General features: G+C 42.2%; 1 protein-coding gene and 1 long non-coding RNA gene across 3 annotated transcripts in view; one reads left to right on the top strand and one right to left on the bottom strand.

The window, feature by feature from the left end:
- Positions 1–9,427: 9,427 nt before the first annotated feature.
- Positions 9,428–14,653, bottom strand: LOC118964451. The gene is made up of 2 exons (XR_005051498.1): positions 14,196–14,653; positions 9,428–10,745 (listed from the first exon to the last, which is right to left on the bottom strand). It is a non-coding gene; the product is annotated as an uncharacterized LOC118964451 (long non-coding RNA).
- The window catches only part of LOC110522431 (prospero homeobox protein 1), a 39,561-nt gene continuing 38,652 nt past the window's right edge, over positions 14,212–15,120 (top strand). Inside the window, exon 1 of one of the 2 annotated variants that reach the window (XM_036975938.1) lies at positions 14,212–14,690. The gene's annotated coding sequence lies outside the window, so the exon portion shown is untranslated. Of the gene's footprint in view, positions 14,691–14,835; positions 14,955–15,120 lie in introns of those variants that run through there. The other variant, XM_036975939.1, reaches the window with a different exon arrangement.

The raw sequence follows: 15,120 nt of genomic DNA, 5'->3' as shown, positions 1-15,120 counted from the left end.
CCAGACCCTTAACCCTAACCCTCATTCTAACACCGAACCATCAACCTAACCCTTAACCCTAACCCTCATTCTAACACCGAACCATCAACCTAACCCTTAACCCTAACCCTCATTCTAACACCGAACCATCAACCTAACCCTTAAGCCTAACCCTCATTCTAACACCGAACCATCAACCTAACCCTTAACCCTAACCCTCATTCTAACACCGAACCATCAACCTAACCCTTAACCCTAACCCTCATTCTAACACCGAACCATCAACCTAACCCTTAACCCTAACCCTCATTCTAACACCGAACCATCAACCAGACCCTTAACCCTAACCCTCATTCTAACACCGAACCATCAACCTAACCCTTAACCCTAACCCTCATTCTAACACCGAACCATCAACCTAACCCTTAACCCTAACCCTCATTCTAACACCGAACCATCAACCTAACCCTTAAGCCTAACCCTCATTCTAACACCGAACCATCAACCTAACCCTTAACCCTAACCCTCATTCTAACACCGAACCATCAACCTAACCCTTAAGCCTAACCCTCATTCTAACACCGAACCATCAACCTAACCCTTAACCCTAACCCTCATTCTAACACCGAACCATCAACCTAACCCTTAACCCTAACCCTCATTCTAACACCGAACCATCAACCTAACCCTTAACCCTAACCCTCATTCTAACACCGAACCATCAACCAGACCCTTAACCCTAACCCTCATTCTAACACCGAACCATCAACCTAACCCTTAACCCTAACCCTCATTCTAACACCGAACCATCAACCTAACCCTTAACCCTAACCCTCATTCTAACACCGAACCATCAACCTAACCCTTAACCCTAACCCTCATTCTAACACCGAACCATCAACCTAACCCTTAACCCTAACCCTCATTCTAACACCGAACCATCAACCTAACCCTTAACCCTAACCCTCATTCTAACACCGAACCATCAACCTAACCCTTAACCCTAACCCTCATTCTAACACCGAACCATCAACCTAACCCTTAACCCTAACCCTCATTCTAACACCGAACCATCAACCAGACCCTTAACCCTAACCCTCATTCTAACACCGAACCATCAACCTAACCCTTAACCCTAACCCTCATTCTAACACCGAACCATCAACCTAACCCTTAAGCCTAAAAAAAAACTGTTTACAAGTGAGGACCGGCAACACTTCTTTGAATTGTAGTTAGTTTACTATTCTTGTACTCACAAGTATAGTAAGACGATTATACACACAAACACACAAACACACGCACACATGCACACACACAAACACACGCACAGCTGACTGGAAGAAGCTGCTAATGGGAGAAATGAGAGGAGGATTACTGAAGGCTCTCTTCTAGGAACAGCCCTGAGCGTCTGTGTATCTGTCCATTAACTCCATGGCAATCTGTGTGTGTGTGTGTGTGTGTGTGTCTGTGAGTCTCTTCTGTCCTCCTGACTCCTCCAACTGCCAAGTGTGTGTGTGTGTGTGTGTGTGTGTGTGTGTGTGTGTGTGTGTGTGTGTGTGTGTGTGTGTGTGTGTGTGTGTGTGTGTGTGTGTGTGTGTGTGTGTGTGTGTGTGCGTGTGTGTGCGCGTGCGTGCTCGTGCGTGCGTGCGTGTGTAGGGCATCTTTTATCTCTATGACAATGACCCCACAAATAGGCACATGCCACTCTATTCCTGTCCTCTCAAGGCTCCTCTGGTGTTTTAGTGACTCTGCCGAGGCATACCAGGGGTTAAAGGGAGATTTGGAAGGGTTGGAGTGTGTGTGTATGTGTGTGTGCGTGTGTGCTAGGATGTGTGTGTCTGACAGCCAGAGAGAGAAAGACAGAGACAGGGAGGGTTAGTGGGGGTTGTTTGCTTAGTTTCGCCCTGCATTGTAAAAATCAAGGGAAACAATTAAATCTTTACCAAACACTTATCTCCTTAATTTTCCTTTGTTAGCTTTTATTGTCTCTTAGGGGGGGTCTACTATGAGTCTCACACCCTCTCTGGCTCAAGACCTGTCTTTTCTACACATTAGGTTCCAGAAACATTAGCTATACTTCCTCTGAGAGGGCGGTGTTGAGGAGGAAGGGCCATGGACCCACCCTCAGGTAGTGTAGTGTAGTAGTGTAGTGTAGGTGTGCAGTGTTGTGTAATGTAGTGTAGTGTAGTGGTGCAGTGTAGTGTTGTGTAGTATAGTGTAGTGTGGTGGAGTGTAGTGTAATGTAGTGTTGTGTAGTGTAATGTAGTGTTGTGTACTGTAGTGTTGTGTAGTGTAGTGTAGTGTAATGTAGTGTTGTGTGGTGTAGTGTAATGTAGTGTTGTGTGGTGTAGTAGTGTGGTGTAGTGTAGTGTAGTGTAATGTAGTGTTGTGTGGTGTAGTAGTGCAGTATAGTGTAGTGTAATGTAGTGTTGTGTAATGTAGTGTTGTGTAGTGTAGTGTAATGTAATGTAGTGTAGTGTAATGTCGTGTAATGTAGTGTAGTAGTCTAGTGTTGTGTTGTGTAGTGTAGTAGTGTAGTGTCGTGTAGTACTGTAGTGTAGTGTAATGTCGTGTAATGTAGTGTAGTAGTCTAGTGTTGTGTAGTGTTGTGTTGTGTAGTGTAGTAGTGTAGTGTCGTGTAGTACTGTAGTGTAGTGTAATGGAGTGTAGTGTAGTGTAGTGTAGTGTAGTGTAATGTAATGTAGTGTAATCTAGTGTAGTGTAGTGCAGTGTAGTGGTGCAGTGTAGTGTAGTGTCTTCAACGCACCTGAGCCCAACCAGGCACACGACAGGAAGAGGGAGTCGCCATCCTAACGTTAAGTGCTCACTTCCTGCTATTTTCTGACCATCTCTTGAAGCAGGAAGTCGTTGGAATGGAAAAAAGAGTGACCCCAAAACACCCGGGAGAGGACCAACGTGCGAAAGAGGCGAGCTTAAGCCATCCCCAAAGTGCGCCAGCCCCAACACAAATGCCAGCGAAAGAGGGGAGGGAAGAAGTGATGGAGGGAAGGAGGAAGGGGGAAGGGAGAGAGAGGAGGGGGAGATGGGAGTTCATGGTGCGCTCCTCCTGGGTCGCATTTGGGGCGTTGGGCGGCACGATAGGCAGGATGTTATGGTTTATTTAGCGCTGTAGTGTGGGCGGCGTAGACAAGGTGCATGGTGCCCTCCGCGCCAGTCTCAACGTGATTTATGGCCACGCTGGCAGACACCTCTGTCCACGGGGAAGTCTTTGAAAACGCTGGGAGTGTGTGTGTGTGTGTGTCTGAGTGTATGTATGTGTGTCTGAGTGTTTATATGTGCATGTGTGTGTGTGCACAGCACTCTGTGTATGTGTGCGTTCATTTGAGTGTATTTTGAAGGATGCAGCTTTGTGGTCCGTGGGCTGCTGGTTTTTAACCTGTAGCTGAAGTGTACTTATGCATGGCCCAACTGAGAATGGATGAGGCAGGGCTCTGATTAATTAAAAACACAGCTCTGAAAATGACATCACATTAAGAGGTAGAACGTTAAAGACAGTGCAGAATATTCAGTTCAACTTCAGTTCGTTATATGATCAGATGATTACGGTCACAAAAAAAATGCATATGTCCACCAATCAACAAGTGTCATCAATGTAAAACATACTATTGGCTAGTTAGTGCAGGTATGTAGGTATGGCCATGTTTGTTGGTGTTCACATGATTTGTTACAATGGCGTTACCCGAGCCATGAGCTCTCCAAGATTCTAGAATGTTCTCAGTGTGAAAGGTAACAGAGGGGTCAAGAGAGGTTATGGATGACAGGACACTCCAGTCCAAAGGCCTGCTGGGAGCTAGCCCAAACATCCAGACAGGGGGTCAAAGTTCATAGATATAAGTAAACTAGAGGAGGGGGTGCAAATGGTTAGCGAGGTGCAGACTAACAGACCATACACTTAAAGAAAGTTTCACACTCCACATTGCTGCCAGTGATTTATTGGAGAAGCAACGTTTCGGCAACTCTGAGGAAGGTGTTTGTGTGTGTGTGTGTACTATTCTAGTAGGTCGCCTATCATCAGATGAAAGTGAATGTGTGTTTTTAGTGTAAGAGGCTCTATTAAGAACTCATTAACCTGTGTTATATTTGAAGTCTCCCGCCCATCGCTCTCTAATGTATTTTCCATAAAGTGTTTTTAGATTTAATTTGGCTTCCCTTTGATTTTACGACCCTCGCCTCTGTTATTGTAGGATATCTTAGCGGTTCCTTGTAATTTAGTTTTATGACACGGCAAATCGAATACAATACACCCCCCAGGGAGCACTGACCTCCCTTCCAACAAATATAATTACCGACATCACAGAAGCGAAAACAGACCACCGCACGCTTATCTTTAGGCCTACTAGTTTTTTTCTACGTCTCACATGTTTGCACGTGCGTGGGCTTACCGGTACGGGCACATCACAGACACGGTGAAAAACAGCTAAATATAGCAGCTGAGGTCTGGAGGTGGATGGGGATGGAAAAGGTGGAAGCCCAGTGTCCAGATCTCCGCTTTGAGCCCAAAGCCAACCCTCAACACACTTCTACGGAGCACAGTGGTGATTTTAGCATCTAAATTTTGGTGGGGCAAAAAAATGAATGTGGAGTGCATGCCAGCAAAGCCACTACACAACACTAAAAAAATACATTAATTGCACTATAATGGTGACTAACGGTTACCACAAACTGTTAGGGCCTACATAAAGCTGTCCCAACAGCAGAGTCCCGACAGCAATCACAACACCTTACCACTGCTACACCTGGCTTTCAGCGGAGCCTTGTCTGACAGCGAAAACCTGTTCATTCAGCCTCATTTACTGCATAAAAAAAACACATCTGATATGGCTGACTTGATTAAACAAATGTGGTTTCTACTGACAACTGAGATGTATAAACTATGACATAAGGGAACGACAAGCAGATAAGAGGCAATCCGTAATTACGATTGAGACATTAATGATCGAGCGACGACGGACATAGTCAATTTATCTATTTGTTTAGCACTTTTGAATTGTACAGCGACAGAATTCAGAACATGGGCCGTTCTTACAGTGTACTCGCTGTACAACAAGTCAGAACCATAGGATAAATAAAGGGGGCATATAAGCAGACAATGTTCTTACATGCTTAATACATGCTTACTTACATGTTCTTACAATGCTCTTACAATATTCAATGATTACATTTCTCTAAAGCGGGTTATAGCTTACATGTGCACCACTAAGTTAGAACAGTAGGCGAAATTAAGAGGTGAGGCACATTGAACGCCATTTGGGTCTTTGAGTGTCAAAAAAGATACACGTTATATAACACTATTTGATGCGTTAAATAAGCTTTTAATTGAACATGTCAAATAACACAATTCTATTATAGAATGTTGTGTGTGCTGAATTTGAATGTGCAATCCAAGCGCCACCATTACTATCAGTAGCACTGTCAAAGCTGTACAAAAAAAAATAGTAAACAAGCATACACCGGCCACAAACGATGTATTGGTGAAAATAGACCAAATGATTAGGGTGAGTCACATGGGCTACTAACAGATTACTACACAACATACACTTAGTATTACTTTCTTAGCTACACGATACATATCTCTCTGGCATCCTACGTAATTTATGAACCAGCGTTAGACATTTTTGGACTCAAGTTGTTGTGATGTGCTTGAAAGTGGTGCGCCGGTCCTTTGTGGTCAAATTTTGTCATCAAAGAGATTTACAATTCCGAGTTGAATGACTGTTCAAAATGTTTGAACAGTCATTCCCAGTTGCAATGCTTGCAGTTAGCCACTGTTACTTCAGCGATTCTTTACAAACCACTCATTGTTAAATTTGCGATCTCCAAATTGTTGTGTAATGTTTATGTCCAATGGCCGATGAGCACCAATACGTTGTATCTACTGTATATTTTCTCTTCATTATTTCTCTTCATATGACAAGGATTAAAAAGGATTTGCCAGTAGATTGTCGACTTGATTCATGATGATGACTGCTAGCTAATATTGTGAAAGTAAGATGTTGACATTATCAGTCCAATCAAAGCTACTGTACATATAATGTGATTTGACGTAATTTCTGTGGCCAATGACCTTGAGCCTTCTTGGAACGACACTTGTAATATAACTCTATGGCAGGACCCAAAGGGCTGAAATGTTGGATGTCTACCCTTTCTAAGAACGTAAGCTTGGTGATTGGGTGGCAGGGTAGCCTAGTGGTTAGAGCATTGGACTAGTAACCGGAAGGTTGCAAGTTCAAATCCCTGAGCTGACAAGGTACAAATATGTTGTTCTACCCCTGAAGAGGCAGTTAACCCACTGTTCCTAGAGCTGTCATTGAAAATAAGAATTTGTTATTTTCTGCTGGCCTGCCCCACCACCACAGAAAGCACTGAGCTAGGTGCTGCCTTACTCAATACAGCTCAATAAAACAAAAAACAGACTATGTCTATATGTATACACAGCTCCTTTAAAAATGAAGAGTCCTCTGCAAAATGATCAGTTTCTCTGGTTTTACTATTTATAGGTATGTGTTTGGGTAAAATGAACATTTTCATTTTATTCTATAAACTACTGACAACATTTCTCCCAAATTCCAAATGAAAATATTCTCATTTAGAGCATTTATTTGCAGAAAATGACAACTTGTCAAAATAACCAAAAAGACGCAGTGCTGTCAGACCTCGAATAATGCAAGAAAATATGTTAATATTCCTTTCTTAACAACACAATACTAATGTTTTAACTTAGGAAGAGTTCAGAAATCAATATTTGGTGGAATAACCCTGATTTTCAATCCCAGCTTTCATGCGTCTTGGCATGCTCTCCACCAGGTCTTTCATGCGTCTTGGCATGCTCTCCACCAGGTCTTTCATACGTCTTGGCATGCTCTCCACCAGGTCTTTCATGCGTCTTGGCATGCTCTCCACCAGGTCTTTCATGCGTCTTGGCATGCTCTCCACCAGGTCTTTCATGCGTCTTGGCATGCTCTCCACCAGGTCTTTCATGCGTCTTGGCATGCTCTCCACCAGGTCTTTCATGCGTCTTGGCATGCTCTCCACCAGGTCTTTCATGCGTCTTGGCATGCTCTCCACCAGGTCTTTCATGCGTCTTGGCATGCTCTCCACCAGGTCTTTCATGCGTCTTGGCATGCTCTCCACCAGGTCTTTCATGCGTCTTGGCATGCTCTCCACCAGGTCTTTCATGCGTCTTGGCATGCTCTCCACCAGGTCTTTCATGCGTCTTGGCATGCTCTCCACCAGGTCTTTCATGCGTCTTGGCATGCTCTCCACCAGGTCTTTCATGCGTCTTGGCATGCTCTCCACCAGGTCTTTCATGCGTCTTGGCATGCTCTCCACCAGGTCTTTCATGCGTCTTGGCATGCTCTCCACCAGGTCTTTCATGCGTCTTGGCATGCTCTCCACCAGGTCTTTCATGCGTCTTGGCATGCTCTCCACCAGGTCTTTCATGCGTCTTGGCATGCTCTCCACCAGGTCTTTCATGCGTCTTGGCATGCTCTCCACCAGGTCTTTCATGCGTCTTGGCATGCTCTCCACCAGGTCTTTCATGCGTCTTGGCATGCTCTCCACCAGGTCTTTCATGCGTCTTGGCATGCTCTCCACCAGGTCTTTCATGCGTCTTGGCATGCTCTCCACCAGGTCTTTCATGCGTCTTGGCATGCTCTCCACCAGGTCTTTCATGCGTCTTGGCATGCTCTCCACCAGGTCTTTCATGCGTCTTGGCATGCTCTCCACCAGGTCTTTCATGCGTCTTGGCATGCTCTCCACCAGGTCTTTCATGCGTCTTGGCATGCTCTCCACCAGGTCTTGATCTGGTGGTCCTCCATCCACACCTTGATTGACCTGGCTGTGTGGCATGGAGCATTGTCCTGCTGGAAAAACAAATCCTCTGAGTTTGGGAACATTGGCAGAGCAGAAGGAAGCAAGTTTTCTTCCAGGACAACCTTGGACGTGGTTTGATTCATGTGTCCTTCACAAAGACAAATCTGCCCGAGTCCAGCCTTGCTGAAGCTCCCCCAGATCATCAACGATCCTCCACCAAATTTCACAGTGGGTGCGAGACACTGTGGCTTGTAGGCCTCTCCAGGTCTCGCACCCACTGTGACGTTTGGTGGACGATCGGTGATGATCTGGGGGTGCTTCCCTGATTGACGGGTCGCCACTGACAGAGGAGCTTTGACGCACCATGGAGCCACACACAGAAGCAGTGCAGAACTGGACACTTAAAATGCCTTCTTGGTGGTATGGTTAACTGTCGGAAATGCTGGATAATGTATTTGCAACCTGCAACAGACCCACATAGGAAAGCCATGCCATAGGCAAAATAGTTTTAGAACCCACAGACATAATATTTGTTTAGCCTACCCCAGTACTGCATGGTAAGCCACAAACATATTATTTTTTAGTAGTTGACAAGTGAGAGGTCAACACAAACAATGTTGGTCATTCCTGTGGGTGCTGTGTGTGTTTCAATGACACTCTCCCTTTCTCTTTCTCTTTCTCTTTCTCTCTCTTTCTCAGAGGGGGGGGGGGGGATAAAGGGAGAAGTGATGACAGAGAAGTGCTGAGGGGGCTCTTTGTCTTTGAGCACTATAAACCTCTATCTATTTCATGGTGTCATTGTTTGTTTTAAGGACGTTGGCTGGGTTTAATGTAGTTCCAGGGCATTTCAGAGCGTCTCTGCCGAAGCACCTCCAAGGCGCGCAGTGGGCTTCGGTCGGTCGGCTCAGTCCACTGCCTGCCTTGCATAGATTCTCTTTGATTTTGCTCTCCCTACTCTGACAGCAGTTGTGTTCCCCGTCTTTCATTTACTTTGTTGATATATGATTCTGCATTTCAAGGTTTGGCTAAAGAGACACTCTACTGTGTGCTTAAAAACTTCCTGTACTGCCACATTTTGAAAACCTAAATGTAGATGTCAGTTTGTAATTCTAACTGCAGTTGTAGCACATACAACAGGCGAAGATGTAAGGCCTTTGTAAGACCAATTAAGATGTTCAGAAAATTTCTGCAATTTTAATGAGGGTTTGACTGAAGCCATATTTGTTTCTGCCTCAGTGAGCTTTTTTTTAATTGCCTATTAATTCCAAGATATGTTTTCTGAACTGAATATCATATTATACAAATAACATGACACACTTCTCCAAGTAGGAGATTGTGTTTATATATATTTTTTATTAGGCTACATCATTCCCCACTACTTCTTTACTCTTATCAACAGGTATATGTCAAAATGTTGTGTGTGTGTGTGTGTGTTTTTTAATACAAAATATGACTCATTCCTCTCAGAGAAGAGTTAGAGAGACATCAGATTAAATTTTTCTGCATTAATTGGATCTTGTTCACAATATCCAGCGATGCAGTCTAACCCTGCCAGTCAGGCAGTCAGTCAGTCATCAGGAAGAAAAGGAGAGGGGCATCACCAGGAACCACAGTCTCACTGTCCTTGTGCCATTTATTCATAACGTGGATGATCAATTTGACTAGTCATTGTGCAGATTCATCCTATAAATACAGAGGTATAGGCTGTGTTAACACAGAAAGACCAATTCTGATCGGTTTCCCAAATATTGGCAAAAGATCTGATAGGTCCAAAATCCCAATTGGCAAAAGATCAGAATTGAGGTGACTGTGTAAACACCGCCTATAGAGTACCACAGTAGGAGACATAATACCCAGAAAACCTAGTGGTCAAACAAGGAAATGTTTCCAATCGTTTTTCCACCATTATTTTTTTCCTATAGGGGACACTTAATATAAGGGCTGTGTTTCGAGTAGGCTTACCTTGGTGAGACGTTTAGAGAACCGTGTAATTGTCTCTAGGACAAGGTGACTTTTAGCAATATATTTGCTTGTATTTACCCCCCAAAAATGAAATGCTAAATAGCAGCTAATGTGGCTATCATAAAGAACTACAAATGATGATCTGGAAGAGACTGCCGAATTGAGGCAAAGGTAACAATCTTTAGATTAACTATCTAATGTTAGCTAAATGTAGTAATTCATAAATTGTCTACATTTCTTTAAATTGACAATTCTGTGAACTGTCTTGTGCAATTTCTTTATGGAGACAATGCTTGCTAACAAAGGTGTCAGCTAGAGTTGACGTGTGGGAGCTTGCAGGGATTTGTAGTCTTGCATGATGTCTACTTTGATGCTAATTAGCATTTTTGAATCTGAGAGTAAATAGAGACTAATATATTGATAAAAGTGACCATGTCCATGAGAGATTTACATGGTTATCAAAATGTCATATCATGGTAAACCTATTTTAAGTGTTGTTTTTTTAAATCCTTATGGGAAAATAAATAGTGGAAAAATGATTGGAACCATTTATTTCCCTGTTTGACCGCTAGGTTTTATGGGTATCATGACACCTCCACTGTGGGACTCAATTGACATAGATAGTAACCTAATCATCCTAATTTCCAAGTACAGTTTTCCTCTTTAAGTCCTCTCGCTGACTTTTCTTCAGTACAACACATAACATCCAGATGAATGTTTTTCTATTTCCCTTACAGAGCCACCATCATCATCATCATCGTTGTCACCTGCAGGGCCCTGGTTCTCTAGTGAGCGTGTCTCTGATTACACTTGAATACATCAAGTCGTAAGGTTGTGCATCCTGTTGGGCCTGGTAAGAGTGTGAGACGCCTACTCATTCCCAGCGCTCGCTGCCGTCTCTCTCCTGCTCTCCTCTTCTCTTTTCTCCTCTCCAAGCGAGAACCTTTTTATGCAGGGACCCCGAGACCTTTCTGGAACAAAACAGCTTTTAGTTTTATACCTCTTTCTTTCTCCCTCTCTCTCTCTCTCACACTCTCTCTCTCTCTCTCTCTCTCTCTCTCTCTCTCTCTCTCCTCTCTTTGCCTGTGTTTTCACAAATAGCACCTCTTTTCTCTCTGTCTCTCTCTCTCTTCTCCCCCCTCTCTCTCCCTCTCTCGCTCCCTCTCTCTCTCTCTCTCTCTCTCTCTCTCTCTCGCTCTCTCTCGCTCTCTCTCTCTCTCTCTCTCTCTCTCTCTCTCCCTCTCTCTCTCTCTCTCTCTCTCTCTCTCTCTCTCTCTCTCTCTCTCTCTCTCTCTCTCTCTCTCTCTCTCTCTCTCTCTCTCACTACATCCCCTCCATCACTCTCTCCTCTGATTATTTTTCGGAGAACTGTGTCTTGTGAAAAGCGTGGAGCGTTGTGGTCAGATAATCATGTCATTATCTGATTGAGAGGTTTTTGTAAGCATCATTGCTTAACAGGCTACTTCCACATGTACTTTTGTCTGTTTATGTTGATGGACCTCCTTATGCCTGTTTCTCAAAACCTGCATGCGTTTCCCAGAATAATGTCATCGTAGGTAGTTACCTGGGAAATCACATTGCACTGTCTTTTAGTTTGTGTTGTACAGATCTGAATGTAGGCTCCTTGCTGGTTATAAGCCAGTTGGTATTCATGCACTGAGATTCTGGTGAATGTGTATGAATAGTCTACACATTTTTGATGATTGATAATAGAATAAATGAAATGTACTTATCATGAAATAATTCAATAATAACCATATAGTTAAATAAAAAAATACTTTGCTATGTATAGCAATGTGGTGTGTAATTGTGTAAAATAATAGTATCATTAATAATAATAGTAATACATAATAATAATAATAATAATAATAATAATAATAATAATAATAAAACACAAGAATGATGATAATATTAATATTAATAATACATTTTAATAGTAATTAATACTCCTTATTGTAATTAAATCAGCATCCAAAATGTTTCTCTCTTGAGACCCGTTGTTGGGCAAAATTAGTAAGGAGGCCAGTGACCCATCTCAGAATTCCTCCCTGCCTGACTTGTGCGCGCGCCTATTACCAAGACCAGCCAGCCGATTATAGTTTAAAATGTACGTTAATAAAACCTCTGGGAGAAAAGCATGTTTTTATTCTCTCCCTTAATGCCTCCTCCCGTGTTGATCCACCAACTCAATCCCTAATAAATATGTCAATAAAGTCACCCATCAGCGCGTAATGCGCCGCTTATCAGCCGTGGCCATCAAGGTGGTGATGCGGCACACTCGACAAAAAGGAAAAAATTTGTTTGAAATAAATAGTGTTGATCCATCTGGAATGGACCGAGATAAGAGGTGCCAGTGTTAACGAACACGTTTCCGCTACACCTCATCCGAGTCTTCCTTTTCCAAACACAGTCTATTTAATGTCCCGGCCTGTTTTTCCATGGAGCGTACGCACCGAGGGCACCGTGGGGAGATGAAGCCAAATTAACTGGCCGAGTTGGGGAGCGGGGGACGGGACACCTGCTTTGGAAAAGAGACTCCAGACACTAAAGTTCGCTGACTTCATTAAAATTAATTCACCCTCAAAAACACTTGCTTGCGACATGGAAAAGAGACTCGCCTTTCCTTTTTGGCATTTGACAGAAAGACATTGGAAAATCATAAGACTTCTGATTAAGCACGTCGGAATCCTGTTTATGTAATGGATAGTTCGTTTTATTATGGCAGGCATAATGGACTGAAAAAAGTGGACTGTAACTTTGCATCTAAGGGTTTAAAAACAACAGCTGTAGCTCCATAAAAATAGGTGCAATTTATATTGGATTCAAGATAGCCCAGACACACCTGATGAGTAATGTTTCGTTTCATTAACATTAGAATTACATACTACAAATACTACTACTACTACTACTACTACTACTAATAATAATAATAATAATAATTTACACTTATGCTATGTTTAAAACTCCTAGAAATAGAAATGCAGGCGACATCGGCTACATGTAGCCTATATAGGCCTGCACATTGACGCTAACCACATTCCTGATTCCTATGAAATCGTATTAAGAGTGATGTCAGTGCATGTAACAGTAGGAGTATAGTATAATGTGGTAGTCTATAACGTCCATTTTCCGTTAATGTTGCAGAGTGACAGTCATGGATGTTCTTCCTCCACAAAATATTATGCATAACGAGGAGCCTGCTGAAATTTTTTCTAACATACGACTCAATAACATTATAAATCGTGTATCAAATGAAACAAGGGCCTGATTCTATTCACACATTTTGTGTACTATATATATATATAATTTAGGGAGGAATCTTATAATTATAGAACACGTACGGAACTAGGGCTAACGACAGAGTGTTTTACAGAACACCGGTTCAAATATCTACAAACACGCGTGAAAATTGTACACTGAAATATAGGTTATTAATCTAAAATATTTCGAAGTGAATACCATGTCTATTCAATTGATTAGGTGCTGATTAGTTGTTACAGGTGTCTCAAGTTAAAATATGCAGAAGGGAAAAGTAAGGTTAAGAATTCCAACGGGCATAGTCAAATCTTTGCAAACTAAACACCTATAGGCTACTTGCATGAATATCAAATATAAAACATGAAATGTGAGGATTATAATTTAACATCTAAATTGATCATTTCAATGCATTATAACGACACAGACTGATATTTGCTCAGTTATAAATATAGTATTTATATACAGTGAAAAGAGAGATGGAATTTTGTTTAAATGAGTCTCACTCTGTGACCTGTGAATTAAATAAAAGTTAGGCCTAACACAAACTCGCATTTGAGATGGCTCCAGCCCGTGTTATCAGGCAATAAGCTAATAATCACACACGGTTTGACATTCCATGATATAATGTAGTCACGCCTTATCATGTTGCTCTGTGGTCGGTAAATCAAACGAGGGTAGTGATATATCGACACCATGCCTTTCTGAGCCCCCGCGCCCAATGCCATATTAAACCCCTGGCCTCTGGAGACGCACGTATCCAATATAGAATAGCCTACAAATAACACTCCAATGTTCATATCTTATCGTTGTTACAAGCATAATGTTGCACAAAACAGCCATACAAACCCAATAAGCCCAATTGAGATATGACAATGGAATCTCTTATTGAATGGCAAACTTGGGGTGTAAAATCTAAATGAAAAGTTGTTGCGTAAAATGAGTGCGAAATGTGTGTTTTAATGGATACTGTTTTACATGAGTTCAAATGACATAAACACCTATTCGTGACATAAAATCTCTTAATTCAGAGTCTTAAAATATGAACAATTATCATATGTGCACAACAATATGTGCATAACATTAATGTTTATGCAAAACATTATCGACAGAATCACAAAACGATAAGCCACTTCAAAATGATATTTTCTTACATATTCACTCACTGATTTGTAAAGAAAGTGATAAGTAAGAGGTTTTTTTTTGCCTGTCGGAGTCCCATTCCTCGGTCAAGTTTAGTGCGTTGTACTCCTCCCGGACCCGATGGACAGTTCTTATTGGTAGGTACGAACCGTTACATCACCAAGCTTATGACGCGCCGTCTTCCTGTTTCCTTCAGCTGTGTCTTAAAGTGAATCTTGTTGGTGGAGGAGAGCTCGAGCATCAAAGCTCTGCATCGCGTGCGCCTCGGAGACACACACTCACACCAGCTGCTACGACATCACCGCCACAGTCTTTCAGTCTCGAGAGGAGAGGATAGAGGAGAGCGGCGGAAAATAGCTATTTTATGTCTTTTTTTCTGTTCTACGCGCACGCTTATCACTCACTTTACTCTTGCTCTTCCTTCCCCGAGCAATTATAATATTCAACGTCTCCCGGGGGAAGACTGCATATTCACTTTCAGCAGTAAAAAGGAGCTCGCTTTTCTCTTCATCTGCGGGGTAAGTAACCTTGTCCTCAGATACCTCCCTCTTGTTCTTTTGCGTCGCGTGCGCTCGGTGGGCGGAAAAAAATAAACAAATCAAAATGATAAACAGCGGAATATATTCTGATGAAAGACAACGTTACCTTTACGATATAATTTGACTGAATTGTTTTTCTTTCACTTAAAGTGTGACAAAGATGCGTAATTTTTATGAAGATGATGTGTGGATGAATTTATCCTTCTAAATCGCTGGCAGACAGATCATTTCTAACTTTTAAAAGTAAGTTACTGTCTTTTAAGTTTGGTCAATTTTAAATAAATGATTTTTTTTTGCATATAAAGACGCTCAAGGCTGTCTGAGTTGGTTTGATTTGATCGAAGACTGAAGTCTATTATATTTTCATCTGTGTCGGCTACACCAGTCATTTTCGTTGGCATATGGTCTT

Source organism: Oncorhynchus mykiss, chromosome 4 (assembly GCF_013265735.2).
Source record: "Oncorhynchus mykiss isolate Arlee chromosome 4, USDA_OmykA_1.1, whole genome shotgun sequence".
Classification (NCBI taxonomy): Eukaryota; Metazoa; Chordata; class Actinopteri; order Salmoniformes; family Salmonidae; genus Oncorhynchus; species Oncorhynchus mykiss.
The sequence above is the reverse complement of the archived record's forward strand: the minus strand, read 5'-3'. Positions and strand labels throughout refer to the sequence as shown.